Source organism: Gopherus evgoodei, chromosome 1 (genome assembly GCF_007399415.2).
Source record: "Gopherus evgoodei ecotype Sinaloan lineage chromosome 1, rGopEvg1_v1.p, whole genome shotgun sequence".
Classification (NCBI taxonomy): Eukaryota; Metazoa; Chordata; order Testudines; family Testudinidae; genus Gopherus; species Gopherus evgoodei.
This window is the reverse complement of record NC_044322.1, coordinates 206219302-206236978: the sequence shown is the minus strand read 5'-3', so window position 1 is coordinate 206236978 and position 17677 is coordinate 206219302. Positions and strand designations below refer to the sequence as shown.

Sequence of the window (17677 nt, the reverse complement as noted above, 5' to 3'; positions counted from 1 at the left end):
CTCTGGTATGTGATAGAATGCTGTTGCATGCCTATATTAATTATACAGCCAAACTCGGACTGTGTGAGGTGCAGGTGTGTGGAAAAGAATACAGGAAACCTTTCTGTGTGAAACACTACCAGAATTTTAGTACTTGAAATGCCTGAGCACAAAGTGATAAAGAGAGATTATGGTTGGTGCATTAAGGGCTCAGCTATGACATCATCCTTCTTCAACACCTCTGTGGACTTCCCTAGTGTTCCAGGAGCCATTCTGCTGTCCTGAGCTTCACAGACAAATTGCCTCCAGCAGCTATTGCTGGTGCGATACCCTTTGCTCTGTCCCACCTCGTATGGTAGTTCCTTGGGGCACAGGCTGTATATCCCTGTACAGTAGGTGTGTACAGTGCCAAGAACCCGACATGCTATTCAACAATAATAATAGCATGCAGTACTGTACACTGGAGAGTTGAGTAGAGTGGGGAAGATCTTATGCCTCAGGCTCTTATATTTTCATTTTCAAATGTAGTAGTATTTTGAAAAGTATTGCTTACAAGTTAAAATTTGCATTTATCAGAGCTACTCACAAATGGGATTTACAGCAAAGCTATCATTAAAGGGAAACAAAGCAGGAGAAGGAACAAAAGAGACATTCTTAGCAAAGTTTGAAATGCAGACACTTTCAGTGTTCCTTGCTGCCATAGGAAAGATGTCTTCCTCCTCTCTTACCGCTCTGTCCCCTCCCAAAAAAATAAGCAGGCAAGTGAACAAATACAGGTTTCTCCCAGGAGACTGAACTGCTGATGCTTAAATTCCTTTTTCTCTCTGGTGGTGGCATTTCCCGTGCTCCACATCAAAAATGACGATTTAGTGTTTCCTGCATGATCAGTCCCACCCTGACTGAGATTTCCCCTAGTTCCAGTTCAAAATCACAGTGACTAGTTAGCTGTGTATTGCTGACATTATCAAGGGGGTGATGAACCATCTCTCTATCTTAGATATTTCTAATGCTCCCATCACCATAGTATCTTTCTCTAGCTTCTCTATGTGCAGTATGTTTTGATACTGTCAGTATCACCATGGTATGTACAAAATTAAGTGTCATCTTAATTTATCTGTAAATTATTCTGTACTCCTTGCTTCAGTCACTGTTACTTAATTTTTTCCCATCGACATTTGTCCATGAGAAATGAAACCAGGACATTCTTAAGCCTTCATTGTTGGGGAAGACTTGTGCAAAAAGATGGGGTTTGCATCATGCGCTGAATGTGCTCCGTTTAGTACACATTCTGATGCTTTCTGCAAAGGAGAGGAAACTGTTATATGAATTGCATTGACACTCACTACCAAGAGCTTCATCCAGGGATTCGTCAGCCACAGTGCTCCTTTTGGGAGATATTCGCCCCAGTGTTCAGTGCCTGCACAATTCCTTGGCTCGACTCAAGCCCAGGTGGATTGGGCCTCGTGTGGTTTTTCAGTAATGAGAATAATTTCTCCCTTTGAGCTTAGCTGTCTTGGTGAATTGCAGGTGGAGAGGGCAGCCTCTAGGATAGTCAGTCTGTTAACCGATTAAGGACTTTGAAGATTAGAAACAGACTCTCTAGCATATGCAGAATTCTTCAGCATTCATTTTCCTCAGTTCAGTTTTTAAAATCATAATTTTAAAAAGCACTAATGCCAAACCTTGACCCAGTAGACCAGAGGCAGATGGACCGTCAAGCAGGGAGCAATGAATAAAATGAAGGAGATGAGGCTCATCCCCATTCTCTCCAACCCTCTCGATTCCTCTCTGATGTAGTAAGACTAGCTTTCTGCATAGTGGACAGTTACAAGTTTACAAACCATTTCCTCTTCTATGTTTCTCTCTGTCCTGTCATTACCTCTGGAGTACTCTGACATTTCTGGCCAAAGCAGTAGTCCGCTCTGAACCTTCGGCTTCCTCCCTCCTTTCCTTCTATCTTACTCACCCCAACCCCCTTGTGATAAATCTGTGGATGGAGGCGTTCACCTTATCTTGTTACTCACTGTTTCTTCTGTCCTGCCTGCACGGCACTATTTGCTAGGTCCCAGATAATGGTAGAATTAGAGTTCTGAAGCAAAACCCAGATCCAAACACTTGAACTGACACCATAGTGTGAAAGGAGGAAGTTAGTTGATATTCATTCACATCTGAAAAGGAATTTTAATATGATTTTGTTCACTTTCCATGAAGAATTGCATGCTCAAGCTTTTGTAGTTAAAACATTTTTCATTCAAATGCCCATCTATTCACCAAAAATGAATTTTGAATTATGTTTGCAGTTCATTCTCTGTCAGTTAGCGTGTGCTGTTAATTTTAACAATACATTATGCAATTCTCAATTAGCTTTTTTGGGAGATTGGTTGGTTGGTTTTGTAAATCACTCAATTAGAGACTCAAGCCAATACCACATGACATGCCAATGCAGAACAAGTTGCAATTCACAATTTGAACAATCCGCAGACTTCCTTCACTGAAGAAAATCACAAATAATTTAGTATAACAGAGAGACAATTTCACCATCTTTTTGCTGACCATTCTGTGAAGTAGAAACAAAATGTAAAATTTCTCAAATATTTAATTTATTGCGGATTATGCACTCAGCTGTACCAAGCACCCTGAATATTGAGGAGATTCAGATCTCGTACCGAATTTCTCTGTTGTCCTGTATCTCTATGCCAGGTCAGTTCAAAACTATGGATCAGAACAATCCCAGGCTCTAGGGAAATTCAGATTTGGTTCTGGATTCAAACTTAGCAGCTCATGCCCATCTCTTTGTAGAACAGGATCCTATGCTCTCGGCACTCACTATTTTTTAAAGTAAACAAATCAGTGGAAGGAGTGTCTAAAGGCCTTTCAGGCATGTGATTGAAAATAGGCCTATTTAACCATAACGCTATGTGATTTCCCATAAAACCTGTTGACATCTCTGAGGCAAAAAGTGCCACTGCAGTGGTAGAGGATCAGTAAAACAGGGTCTTGTGCTCTCACAGCCAATGACATACTTAAGAAAATGCTGTCATTATACTCACTGTGCTGGAGAACTGCATGGAACTGCTGTTTATTGATGGTGGTTGCCCCCATTCCTAGGGCACCTGAATGTGTGTTTGCACTCCCTGCAGCTGGCCCCAACAAACGGTTGGCCTAAATTAGAACCTGAATCATGTAGTTCTGGGATTACCTATTACACCCTAATCCATTTCCTTCTGCTGGCCTTGGATATAGTACTCATCTTCCTCTTATGCCAACAGCAATGACCTGTGTGGGTTAGTCAGCGGGGAGCTCTCATACCCCTTGGGTACATCTATATTGCAGTTAAAAACCCATGAGTGGCCCATGCCAGCTGACTTAGGTTTGCAGGGCTTGGGGCAAGGGGCTGTTAATTGTGGTATAGACATTTGGGCTTAGTGTGAAGCCTGGGCTCTAGGACCCTGTGAGGTGTAAGGGTCCCAGAGCTTGGGCTGCAGCCCAGGCCCGAACATCTATATCACTAAAATAGCCCCTTAGCTAGAGCCCCATGACCCCGAGACAGTCTAATTGCAGTGTAGGCATACAGCCATCATTCCTGTTCCTTCGATCTCCGTTTACCCCTGAACCATTATCTTGAGATACAAGTTGGTGTGTTTTTGCTCCAAGAGCAAGACAACCACAGTCTCCTCTGAGTGCTTCTCTCAAGCAAACAGTAAGACTGAAAATTGGGAGTTTGCCAAAAAACATTAGGAGTAGCAGCAGTGGCAGGATAATGTTGGTACGAGTGGGAAGAGAACTCTGCATTCCTTTTACTGCTCTTAAAGATGTTCCAAACATCTAATGTCTATGTGCCGTAGATAGATTAGTATGTCATAGAAGATTAGGGTTGGAAGAGACCTCAGGAAGTCATCTAGTCCAATCCTCTTCTCAAAGCAGGACTAACCCCAACTAAATCATCCAGCCAGGGGTTTGTCAAGCCGGGCCTTAAAAATCTCTAAAGATGGAGATTCTACCACCTCCCTAGGTAACCCATTCCAGTGCTTCACCACCCTCCTAGTGATATAGTTTTTCCTAATATCCAACCTAGACCTCCCTCACTGCAAATTGAGACGATTGCATCTTGTTCTGTCATCTGCCACCACTTGAGAACAGCTTAGCTCCATCCTCTTTGAAACCCTCCTTCAAGTAGTTGAAGGCTGCTATTAAATCCCCCCTCACTCTTCCCTTCTGCAGACTAAACAAGCTCAGTTCCCTCAGCCTCTCCTTGTAAATCATGTGCCCAGCCCCCTGATGATTTTCATTGCCCTCTGCAGGACTCTCTCTAATTTGTCACATCCCTTCTGTATGTGGGGGAAGAGGGGAGGGAACTGGATGCAATACTCCAGGTGTGGCCTCACCAGTGCCAATTAAAGGGGAATAATCACTTCCCTCAATCTGCCGGCAATGCTCCTACTAATGCAGCCCAATATGCTGTTAGCCTTCTTGGCAACAAAGGCACACTGTTGACTCGTATCCAGCTTCTCGTCCCACTGTAATCCCCAGTTCCTTTTCTAAAGAACTGCCACATAGCCAGTTGGTCCCCAGCCTGTAGTAGTGCATGGGATTCTTCCGTCCTAAGTGCGGAACTCTGCACTTGTTCTTGTTGAACCTCATCAGATTTCTTTTGGCCCAATCCTCCAATTTGTCTAGGTCACTCTGGACCCTTTCCCTACCATCCAGCGTATCTACCTCTCCATCAAACTTAATGTCATCCGCGAACTTGCTGAGGGTGCAATCCATCCCATCATCCAGATCATTAATGAAGATGTTGAACAAAACCGGCACCAGGACCAACCCCTGTGGCACTCCATTAGATACGGAGCTGTGTACAAAAGTCCTCCTTGATATCCTCCATACACGCAGTGTTTGTGTGCCTCAGACGTGGGCACATGGATATGGATATCAGCTCTTGATGCAATCCAAGTATGAGGCATTCAGTACACTGTAGAATCTCCAGTTACTTTTCAGTATATACACAGAGCCAAGTACTAAGAAGGAGTCACAATATTAAATTAATAGCATGAATTATTTAGAAACAGTTAAAGGAACTATATTTTCAACAACACTGGCTTTAAGCATAAGTAAGTCAAAGACCTGCTTTTCCTTTGCAGCCTCAGCAACTCGTGGGCCGGCCATGTCTTCCCCTCTAACAGTGGAACCATGGGATCCCCCACTTCTGATCTCTAACTTCTCTTGGGTTGGAACACAAATCATGAGGCCACCCTTACTGACCACTCAGCATGTAGTGGATTTTGCTTATGCAGGAGCTGTTAGTATCGAATACTGTAGCTGGATTTTTAAAAGGGGTGGTTAATTTTATGGCGGGAAGGTATTTTTAACCTATGGATAATACTATTCAACTGACAATATGTTGTCCCAACCAAGATCAGGGCCACAGTGTGTTAGGCAGTGTACAAACACATAGTGAAAGACAGTCGTCGCCCTGGAGAACTTACAGTCTAAATAAACAAGAGGGCAGGCTGGGAAATAGAGGCACAGGGGGTGAAATGACTTTGCCCCAGGGCAAGCTGCAGGTCAGTGTCAGAGCCAGGAATAGAACCTGCCAGCCAGTCCATTCTACCTTCCCTGACTTGGCTCCTCGATCACTATTAGTGCAGATGCTTTGGTATGACCTAATCATGCAGGGCTATGTTCTATAGGTACACTAGTGTATGGAGCTTCCTAAAGGATCATATTTTCCATAATTGCCAGTCAAGGAAAGTTTCTCTCTGCTCTTTATGATCCCACTTTGTGGACTAAAAAATATGGGCCCATTATGTTGGCTGGTGGCCATATTGATTTTGTACATGTTACTACTACATTTTGTTACCACAGAGGAGAGACATGCTTCCTTTTCAAAGCCTTGATCTGAAAGGCATGGTTTAGCTGACTTTTCTTTCCTAATCATTGCTCAAAAGGTTCCAACTACAGAATTCTGTGATATAAATGGACATCCAAATCTACCAGAGGAAACATTTTAGATTAGTCTTTTTCTAGTCTTGATTTCTTTTTTTGGAGTACGCTGCACTCTGGCAATCATCTCTTCCAAAATATCTCTGAAATAAAATATTTTCCCTTGGTTCCAAAAAGCTCATTTTGCAACTTAGCTTTGCATTACATGTATCACTCTGTAACAGACACCAGTTCCTGGGAGATTGTTGTAATCAAATAGATGTGTGGGGTGACATTTTAAAAAGGACTCAGCATTAGCCAAATTCTGTTCCCATTAAAGTCAATGGGAGTTTTACCACAGACTTCAGTTGGAGCAGAGTAATGCTGAGAACTTTTAAAAAGTCTCATCCATGTCATAGAAGAGGTAGATCGACGTCACTAGTGTTTGGCTTATGAAAACAAGACATGCACAAAGATAGGTGGCAGAGACAGAGAGCAAGCTATAAAGTTCAGATCCAGACTTCTCCAAAAAACAAAGGCAGGTTGGAGCTGGAATTCTATATAGTTCAGTCTGTTAAAGTTTAGATCTGAATCCAAATTCTTCCAAAATTTCAAGAGGCTTCAGATTGAAGGGTTTAATTCTTGGCCTTCAGAACAGGTTAACTTTTTGTACCAGCCTGTTTTCAACTACTTTAATTTTTTTTTCCTGAGAAAACACACACATACATGCGCGCGCACGCGCACACACACACACACACTTGTGGGGGTGGGGTATAATGTTTCTGTGTATACTTTGGTTTGGTGACTGCAAAATCTATTCTTGTAATAGGTGTATTCTTTTAATATCTCAAGATATTGTGTTTTTAAAAAAGTATCCTATCATATTAAATAAAGTCTGGGTTCTTTTTGTTGTTGTTGTTTTATTGTTCGTGCATAAATTGTTTTGAAATTTTCCCTCTAATTGTCAGTTTCAGGAAAACCTTTGATTGTCAGACTAGCAACTTTTTTATTTTTGTTTTCTTTCTGGTACTTTTACCTTTTTATGGTATTTTCTGTAGAAGGGGTAATTATATGTTCTGATTGTAATGTATGCAAAACTCAATTTGTGTATTTTATTGTTTCTTCTTTTCCTCTCACTTTTCTTTGGATTTTCCCAACACCTGCATTGTGGATTGATGGCAAGAGCAGCAGTGGCTGGCACTTTTCCTCTACGTTGTGAGAGAGAGAGAATTGGCTGGAATTGCTTTCCATATAGCTGGCTTGAAATGCAGCATTGAAAAGGTATCATCTCATTTTCTGTCCTGAAACCAGAGTTGAAAACCACAAGGAAATAGTTATCTTGGTGCCAAGCCACCTGTTGATTCACACCAGAAAAACTGTTGGCAATACATTCCTAATGGTATCCAGTTGGAATGGTTGAATGCCTGACATCTGTGTACCTATAGTATCTGTCTGTACCTATACATCAGGTACACAGGCTAATTCAGTAGCCTTTTGCCTGAAAAAACCTGGGTTCATATTTAGGTTAAGACAGAAGGAAATAGAGTTTTTTGTCTGAGTCTAGTCCTTTGACTAGTCTATTGTATGTCTGCTTCACATCCCCAGTGCACGCAACTTGGCATGATTGTCAGTCATGTCTCAGTGAAAGCCCATTTCTGAAATAGCATGGGGAGTTGTAGAACAAACTGAGTTTTGTTGACAGACCTGTGTGGCAAGTACAGGACTGAAATAGCAAAGGGTGCTGCAGAACAGGATTGATTAGATGCATTAGCTCAGTTTGAGCATTGGCCTGCTAAACCCAGGGTTGGGAGTTCAGTCCCTGAGGGGGCTATTTAGGGATCTGGGGCAAAAATCTGTCTGGGGATTGGTCCTGCTTTGAGCAGGGGGTTGGACTAGATGACCTCCTGAGGTCCCTTCCAACCCTGATATTTTGTGGTTCTATGAACTGCGTGAATAGCTGAGGACTGAATAGCAGGGGAAGCTGCAGCTCAGGACTGAGGTGCATTGGCAGAGCTGAGTGATGGAATCTTGCATAGTGTCAGCCTTGCAGAATGCCCAGTTCCAACTAGTGCTATCGGTGCTTCAGTTTCTGGTGCACTAGAATTCACCATATCAATTCAAAATTAAATTAAAACAAAATCCTGTTCTCAGACCATCATGCACACACCCAGTTACCCAGTGTGGTATGGATGTAATGCAGACAACTACAGTGCATTTAAATTACATTAAAGCTCTGAGCTAAAACTACAAAAACTAATCAAATTCTGAGTTAAGAGATTGCTAACTTGGCCATTTTGTGCTTACACCTTTTACTATACATGTTCCTATATGTGAGTCCCCCAAAGAGCAATAGTGCTAGAAATTATGGGTAACTTGATATATAGAACCAAATTGTGTGCTTGCTTACATGCTATATAGCTCTGCTGAGGTTTATGGAGGACATGAGAAAGGGCAGTATTTGGCCCATGATATTTATATTTATCCATATTGCTTTGTGCTTGAGAGATGAGTATTTCCTGTGAGTTTGAAGCATTGTCCAGTGTTGTGCAGCCATCCCATATGTATCCTTGGTGGAATATCTAATCTATTGCGAAACAATGTGGCAATGAGAGTGAAGCTGCACAGTGATTGGGCTATCCTGAGCTTTCCAGACCGAAAAATCAAGTTAATATGGTTATTGTCTTCCAAAGCCTCCCTATGGTTGAGGCAAGACACTCAAATGCACTGAAAAGTGCACTATTCATTTATGAAGTTTGCCATCACAAATATTTTATGACAGAAGGACTTCATAGCCTGCACTCTAACATGGGCTATCCCCCATACTTCAGATCCAGATTTCACAGATGTTCACAGATGGGTGGGTAGGATTAGATCTGGTAGGAGTGATAAGGCCCACTGAAGTTCGGGGATGTCCAGAACTAGGGTTTTTGATGGTCACATTTCTAAAAACTAACCTCTCAATTCTCTTTAAGTGCCAAGTCAAGTTTTAACTGCACAACTCTTATTAATGTCAGGGAGTCTCTGAGCAAATCAATTCCCAAACAATTCTTTCATCCTTTTTCTCCTAAGCACCTTCCTTTCAAAAACCTGTGCCCTGCTGTTCAGACTAATATTTGGCCTATCGGTTAACTTCTGTGGGTGTGTCATGTGGCAACTGCTGACTATGCTTGCTGTGTTGACAGGAGGAAAAAATAGAACATGTTTTGTCACTAAAATAAGCCAGTGTGGTATGGGATACATACATGGGGAAACTCAGTCATGTTTTAACTCCATTAAAGTCTGTGGATAGGCAAAATTCAGTGGTTTTGACTTCAGTGGAATTACACCATTGATTAATTTTTTAAATTGTTGGGTTTTAGGGGTTTTTTTGTTCCATGTTCTGCTTTATTTTGCTGATGTCTCTTTGCTCATACCAACCACTTCCACAAAATTAACACCTAGTGTATTAATGAATTGCATTTCTGAAATTCTTCCTTTCAGTTTATAATGTAATCCACTTGAAAGACTGTGCTGCTTGCAAAATTTGAAATTTCAAAATTGCTGTGTACCTTCTTGACAACCAGTATAATTTATGTCACGTTGATGAGCCTGAGATATTTCTCAATGCTAGCCTCACGGGAACAAGACAAGGAGGAGGAACTTTTGACTGATCTTATGGATGCTGCTGGTTCTAAAACCTCTTATTTGCTGGAGTTCTTAGAAGTTTTTGATTTGTTTTTCCTCTGTCTCTGCCCTAATTAATTTTATGGGACATCCCCATGGACATAGTTTGTATGACAAATGAATTATATTAGCAGTTGCTGTCGTGGTATAAAGCCCCTCATTTATGGTAAATTTAATGTGCTCCTCTGGTAAATTTAATGTGCTCCTCTGTTCTTTTCCTTTATAAACTGTGATCTATCAGCGGTCATCTGTTTTCTTTATTTTTCAGATAATTTTGATTGCATAATGTTTTTATTGCCAATATAAAAATATGTAAATTTATAAATACAAAGAGCGAAATATTACTGTAATTCAGAATTGCTGGCACAAAAAGCCTCTGAAATTGCACTTGCTCTACATTTTTGGTTGGTTTCTTATGGCTGATCCAGTGGAAATATATTTTTGTAGAAAAATAATGAAATCGTATCTCCATTCTCAGCCTACTTGCCAGTTTTCAGCTTGGTGCAACATGAAAGGATGATTATTAACCCCCCAGAAGAGAGTTTATTAAGGGAAATGCTGACATAACCTTAACTAAGCCAGTGCCAACATGAGCTGCAATCATTTCATTTGCCCCATTCAAAACTGTCCCACTTACAGGGCGCCTATTAGTGGTATTGTTTAACTCTGTCAAGCCAGTGAATCTTCACAGCCTTTTTCCAGCAGCAGTTGTGTGGTAAAGTGTTTTGAGCCAAATTCTCCCCTCTTATACCTGTGCAATTTCACTGACTTTAATGAGGTTACATGGATGAAACTGAAAGTCACATTTTAACATTTCTCCCTAAGTCCCACTCCAACTTCTGAAGGATTAAAGGGACACTGGATCTGCTTCTGTTCCTACTGAAGTCATTTGAAGTTTTGCCTTTGATATGAATGGGGTCAGAATTGGAGCAAATGTCGTGCAGTTTAGGGCCAAAATGCATGTTTTGTGTGGGAGTTCTTTTAAGGACAAAGGGATTTACAAAACACACATAAATATAAATGTCACATGGTGCTTGTGCGTGAGGCCTGGAAAGAGAAACTGGCTAATCTAGTTCCTCTTTCCAAGGTGAATGAAGGGCAGAAAATAAACAGCTTAAATAGGGAAAAAGTAAATTAGGACTGTAGCACTCCTTCACTTTGAAATATCTACAATAGTCTATGTAACACAAGTAAGGAAATTTAATTCCTAAATGAAAGGAAGGCTAATAGTAAAAGTGTTGAACAAAACTTAAAATGCAAAGATACGTTGGAAGATAACAGTAAAGCCAATCCTGGTTCTGATTCAGGAAATCACCTGAGCACATGCTTAAAGTTAAACACATGTGTAAGTGATGTGCCATATTGGGGCCTCTGTGATGTTCCATATCATGGAGCTGGGCAGAGCTCAGCAAGCAGGCCTGATTTAGTTACCACGGACTGTAATATACATCCTCAGAAGGACTCCTGGAAAATGCCTCGGCAGTCATATACTAGTTAGATGGTTTGCAAAACATGCTCTGGAGAATGATAGCCATTGGGACCTTGTGCACGGAACATAACTGAAAGGACAGGATGATGTCTAGTAGTTTTCCGTTCTATGTGTGCTTAATTTTTTTACTGATTTTCATAAAGAAATAGACAATGAAAAGTACCGACATTTTTGTTTCTTTTTTTTCTTAATCTCTATTGTTTATAGAGACCCCTAAGAAAGCTCAAAATGAAATGACTTTCACTAGTAAGTTTGTGGCCTGTAATAGGGTGCTCGAAAGGCTGGGTGGCCTAGTGATTGGCACACCTGACATCTGGCAGCTTGTTTCCCTGGCAGAAGTGCATCACTCCTTAAAGAGGAATAGTAGGGGAACCCAGGCCCTCCTCCTTCTCCAGGTCCAAGCCCAGGGCCCTGTGTGAAGCAACACTGGCAGGATCCTCCCAGCAGAGAATCTAAGTCCGCTGCCCTGGGCTACTTCCTACCTCTGTTTCCTCAGTTTGGGGTATGGCCTCTGTAGTCCAAACAGTCTGTAGTGGCTCGACTCAAGTGACACCCCCGGTGGACTTTTTGTGGCATCCAGCCCCAGCCCTCCCTCTTGGTGGGAGCAGATATAATATTGCAAGGTCTTAACTCTATAATGTCTCTGTGGTTCAGTCACACAGTTCACTCACTGCTGCGTGTTCCTTGGTCTCCTCTGCAGTCTTCCTCAGTCAGGGACTTGGTGCTTCTCCCTGGTGGCTGGCCTGGCTGGCAGCCTCCAAGTGATGCTCCTAGAGCTCCTGTCAACCTCCTAGAGCTGTCTCCTGTCTCTTCACCAGTCAGCCCTGAAGTGAGCCAGGTTCTCTGGCTTTCTTCCCCCTCCAGGCCCAACATTGGCTGCAGGTATAGTGGGGCAGGGCTAAATGGGCCCATGGATGCTCTTTAACCCTTTTTGTGCTGGTGTGAAGTTTCTCAGCCTCATCACATCACCCTTTTAAATGTGGTAAAGACTGATTGCTCCCTGATCTCACATTTTCTAATGGTGCTTAGCAGTCGCATGATGACTAGATGACCTCCTGAGGTCTCTTCCAACCCTAATCTTCTATGATTCTATGACATTTTTTAAAAAAGCTTCCTTATTAAGACTCTTTCTTTCTTTTCTTTTTCTACTATTGAATCAGAAGACAAGATAAATGTTTTTTTAATGGCCCTACGCAAATATTTGTTTCTATTTTGAGATGGTGGGTAATTTAATTTTTTCAAGATTGAATGTCAGAACCTTTTGCTCTTCACTTGCCCCTGCCCCCTCTCCACCATCCTAAGTTAAATTTTAAAATTAGTGAACGTTTCTGATGTTCTTGACAAAACTTTAAAGCAGTTTCTGAGTTATCACAATTTCTCTTTCCCTTCTTTGGTAGAGTCCATAGTTCAAGATATTCCGTGGACTGCAGCTACTGCCTGCTAGTATTTGAAGGCCTGTGGAAAGACAGAGGACATGCCAGCAGCTGTCAAGCTTGACTTAACATCTATATTGTTTCTCAGTTCACTAAGGGAAATGAATGGAGCAGATTGTTGATCTTTGCACTATAAGAATGTGGTCATGATTTCGAGAAACAACTGCCCATCTGTCTCTGGAGTCATTTCTGAGTGCAGTTTGTACTTCCTTTGGGATGGTGGGGAAGGAGAGCTTTAGAGATTTGAAATGAAAAAAAAAAAGTAAATGGGACAAAATCATCTATTGAGTAAAATCCATTGATTGCAATGAAGTTACACCAGGGATGTTTGTCGCCCAGTAATTCCATGGTGTAGAATTGTACATCGGACAGGCTCTGACTGTGATGGCCTTATGTAGACAGTGATGTTGTTTCTTGAAATCTCTTGATTGTGTGTGGTCCCAGAATTGCAGCATTAATTGTACTCGTAGCGTGATAGCATTTCCTCCTGAGTAGGATTGATACTGAACACCTATCCTGAGATTGACATTGTCCCAGTTTGTCAGGGTGACCGCAGAGCCCATAAGCACAGTTAGAGATTACTTTAGGGAGTCCTGAAACATAATTAGTGTGTTGATGTATGTGACACCTTGGAGTGATGTTTGAAGCACAGCTTTTTCTGTCTGCCAGGCCAGTAAATAATATCCAGTGTTTCCATTCATGTAAAGCATAACAGGTAAGCAAAATACACAGAGAAATGTTTTTAATTCAACCACATGGTTCAAAAATCTTTGGGCTAAATTTTAAATATGACACACACCGAGTTCTATGAACCGAGAACTGTCAAATTGCATGTCAAATTGGGCAGGTAATTTTACTAGTACACTTATTATCACTTCAGTAGGCAGCACTTAAGAGCATAAACTTTATTGCAGGCTAAATGAGAGAGCAAAGATAACTTGGCGGCTTTGGATCATGGTCATCTAGTGAAGCAGGTAAGTATGTATTAAAGATAGTTAGAGAGGGGAGTGTCAGCTAGTGGGTAGCAAAGAGTCAAGAAGCCAAGACTTTGGGGTTCAACTCTTGGCTCTGGAAGGGAGGGAATATAGCTTAGCAGTCAGAGCAGGGGACAGGAAGTCAGCAGTGGAGCTGTGTAAATCTCAGCATTTTCATGCTAGAGGGAATTGTGCACAACCTCCTTGGTTTTTATTCACACCTCCTTGGGTTTGCTGTGAGTTTCAGGTTCAGACAAACCTAAAAGCCCAAAGTAAAACTCAGTTGAAACCACTAAAGTTTTCTTTTCTTTTTTTTTCAAGTTGAAGCCACTGAATTTCACTAGTTTTGATGCAAATCTATAACTTTTTGCCATATTCATTTGACACTGGAGCCAGATTTGCTTGTAAGGTTTGTGATCCTCTATAAACCTGATCTAAGAAATATTCCCATTGATAATGAAATCCTGAACTAGGCATGTTTCACCAGCCTTTGAGTTTTGAAGCAAAAAATTGGTCTAGTTCTATTTAAGACTAGCCATGGTTCTGAATTAAGTCCCATCTCAACCCCCAACCTTTGGGAAAGCACAGATCAAAACTGCTCAGCTTGGCCTATCACTGCAGTGACCCCAAATGCTGGGAAGGTCAGATTCAGCTCCAGCTTTCTACAGTTCTGGCACATTTGGACTTGGAATTCCCCCCAGCCCCTGACTTCCGTTCCCTGTTCTGACACACTAACTCTTAGTATGTCCCTGACCTTTGGCGTGGTGCACCTCAGTTTCTCCATCTGGCAAAGGAGGATAATGCTTACAAGTAGGTCATCATGTAATGGTGAGGCTTAATTAATGAATGTTTGCATAGAGCCATGAGATCCTTGGATGAAATGGTATAAGGGCATAGAATTATTATTGCTATTGTTGTTAACTATGTGCTTAAACGTAGACAATGTATTTGCACATGTAAGTAATTATGATGCACTTCAAGGCATTCTGTTTGTAATGCTTTGCTTTCCATTTCCTACAGATCAAATTACTGAGGGATAGATTTGATTTCCACATCATTTTGAAAATATTTTCTTTTTCTTTTTTTAATTTCCTTTGTATTAATTTTTGTCTAGGTTCAAAACACAAACCACTATAACTAAATGCATAAAACCAAACAACCCCCCCAAAGTATAATAAAATTAAAGACAGCATAAGATCATATGCATTCAAACAATATAAATCATATCTAACAAACATGGTTGTAATAATATACCTTATCCATGTCCGATCCACTAATAACAAATACTTATTCAGAGTACAAATAACTTATTCTTTTTCCTAGAGAGGGAGGGAGAAACAGACCCCACATTCAAATTATATCTTGCAGTCTAAATAAATATGAAAAAGTTACCAAATTTTATAATGAAAATATGAGATTGTTGGGATTTTATATCTTTTAGCAATAATAAGACTGAAGAAAGAAGAGCAGCTTTTACTGCTAATAGGGCCCTGATCCCATAGCCTTTCCATGAGTAGGCCTGCTGCCTTCAATCAGACTTCTCATGTGTTAGACCCGAAGGCACAGGCTGAGGTTATTTTTAATGCTTTTTTCATAATACTGTACAAAGTATTTCAGAAGTGTAGGTTTGACAGGCAAATTATAATTAATATGTGTGACCAGTTTAAAAAGATTGCTACGAAAGGAAAATTTGTTACGAGAAGGTAATTAATATTTTCATCACAGCATCAAGTAAAAATAGGTTTTTGTCTTCTTCTCATTTCCTTTCTGATTACAGAGGCAATTATTGTTTGTGTAAAGGAATAAGATCATCTTCCCTGTCCCTCACTCTGGCTACATCACTTTTTTTTTTTTTTAAATTCCCCCTCTGCCTCCCTCTATTTCAGTTCAATTCATTTCCATTCCAGGAGGATTCGTTGGCATGACAAGCTATACAGGTGCTACCAAAGTAAAAGAAAGTCAGTCAGCCACCACCCCCATATATCTGTGGAGGATAGTATGACCCAGGGTAACACACCGTGCTTGGGGTTTGATTCCTTGTGTACCTTTATCATTAGTGATCTGGGAGCATAATGCCACCTTTGCCATCTTTCTCCTGTCTCCCAGGCTTGGGCACTGTTTTGCCTCATTGCTTTCTGATGAGAACTTATCTTTTATGATTCCTGATAATTGGAGGAAATATCTTTCTCATACTTCCTCCTATTAGGGACTTTGGAGTAGAAAGTCTCCCTTTCTGTCCATCTCTCCTTTGTCTCAGTAACTGAACAGTCTCTCATCTCTGATTTCAGACTGTGGTTTGCACCTGTAAGTTTTCACCTCTAGATTGTGGTCGCTGATTTGGTAAGTGTCTGCTCTAGTTTTGCATATTTCATTATGGTGAAGAATCTCCTATTGTGATAGCCTGCGAGGTAAGCTAAGAGCAGTCTAACTAGGCTCTAGTCTGCTATCATTTGATCCCTAATCCTTTTAGGATTCCTTGACAAGGGGGTGGGGCTAACTCAGGGAGAGCAGGGTTTAAAAAGACAGCTCCTAAGTGACCAGATGTATTAACGAACAGGAGCAGCAAATGGGAGTTTTCTGAGGGAGCGTGAGAGCCAGATATGCCTAGCAAGCATTTGCTAAACTTATGCCAATAAACACCCCATCCCTCTCCAGAAAAACAAAACAAACAAAAAAACCCTCAATAGTAAAAAGAATACAGCAGAAGTCCAGCAGCAGAGTGGGGTCTATACAGTTTATTGCACTCAATGCAGCATGTACGATTACTTGCTTTGTGGGCAGATGACGTGTGCTTTTCAGTACAAGCAACTCATGGCCCTCAGAGACCGAGTACAGGCTCTTGAGACCAGAATGGCTGAACCGAAGGAACTAGGGAAGACAGAGAGGTACACAGAGGAGACTTTCAGGGACATAGTAAAGGGGACCCACCCGCAGTCTGACAGCCTCTGTGCTGTTGAGGAGGAAGAATGTTTTGAGGATGGAGAACCTCAAGCTGAAGTGAAGTGAAACAATCCCATAGTTGGGATCTTTCTTCCAGATGACATCATGGTATCCTCTCATACTGAGGATACCCCTCACGGGTAGGGGACCCAAGTTATTTGGAAGAGAAAAGTAATAGTAATGGAGGATTTGATTATTAGAAACATAGATAGTTGGGTTTGTGATGACTAGGAGAACGCTTGGTAAATTGTCTGCTGGGTGCAAAGGTTGTGTACCTCTCAACACATGTAGATAGACTTACGTGCAGTGCTGGGGAGGAACTGAAGGAACTCAGATATGAAACTGCAGAACTACTAGATGTGGTGTGTAACCTATTGCTTCAGTCAGCCTCTGTACCAGATGACTGGAGGATAGCCAATTTAATGCTGATTTTTAAAAAAGGCTCCAGAGGTGATCCTGGCAATTACAGGCCGGTAAGCCTAACTTCAGTACCAGGCAAATTGGTTGAAACTTTAGTAAAGAACAGAATTATCAGACGCACAGAGGAACACAATATGTTGGGGAAGAGTCAACATGGCTTTTGTAAAGGGAAATCAGCTTCACCTCTCTATTAGAATTTTTCAGGGGGTCAACAAGCATGTGAACAAGGGTGATCCAGGTGATATAATGTACTTGGACTTTCAGAAGGCCTTTGACAAGGTCCTTCACCAAAGTTTACAGATGATACAAAATTACTCAAGATGGTTAAGTCCATAGCTGACAGAAAAATGTTACAAAGGGATCTCACAAAACTGAGTGGCTGGGCAAAAAAATGGCAGATGAAATTCAATGCTGATAAGTGCAAAATAATGGACATTGGAAAACATAATTCCAACTAGATATACAAAATGTGGGGGTCTAAATTAGCTGTTACCTCACTGTGGATAGTTCTGTGGAAACATCTGCTCAACATGCAATAGCAGTCAAAAAAACTAACACAATGTTAGGAACCATTCGGAAAGAGATAGATAATAGGCCAGAAAGGTCATAATGCTACTGTATAAATCTATGATATGCCTACACCTTGAATACTGTATGCAGTTCTGGTTGCCTCATTGCAACTAAATGAGAAGGGCAGCTAAAATGATTAAGGGTATGGAACAGCTTCCATATGAGGAAAGAGTATACTGGGACTGTTCAGTTTAGAAAAGAGATGATTAAGGGGGTATATGATGGTCTATAAAATCATGTATGGTGAGGAGGTGAATAGGGAAATGTTATTTACCCCTTCACATAACACA

General features: G+C 41.2%; 1 protein-coding gene across 12 annotated transcripts in view; it reads left to right on the top strand.

Moving 5' to 3' along the window:
* Positions 1-17677, top strand: part of ZBTB20 (zinc finger and BTB domain containing 20) — a 626502-nt gene that overhangs the window by 390282 nt on the left and 218543 nt on the right. For 5 of the 12 annotated variants that reach the window (XR_003996513.1, XR_003996514.1, XR_003996515.1 and 2 more), the window contains exon 6: positions 7087-7179. The exons of 2 other annotated variants lie outside the window; for them this stretch is intronic. The gene's annotated coding sequence lies outside the window, so the exon portion shown is untranslated. Of the gene's footprint in view, positions 1-7086; positions 7180-9378; positions 9715-11750; positions 11933-12447; positions 13458-15745; positions 15798-17677 lie in introns of those variants that run through there. 5 more of the 12 variants (XM_030533280.1, XM_030533273.1, XM_030533299.1 and 2 more) reach the window with 3 other exon arrangements.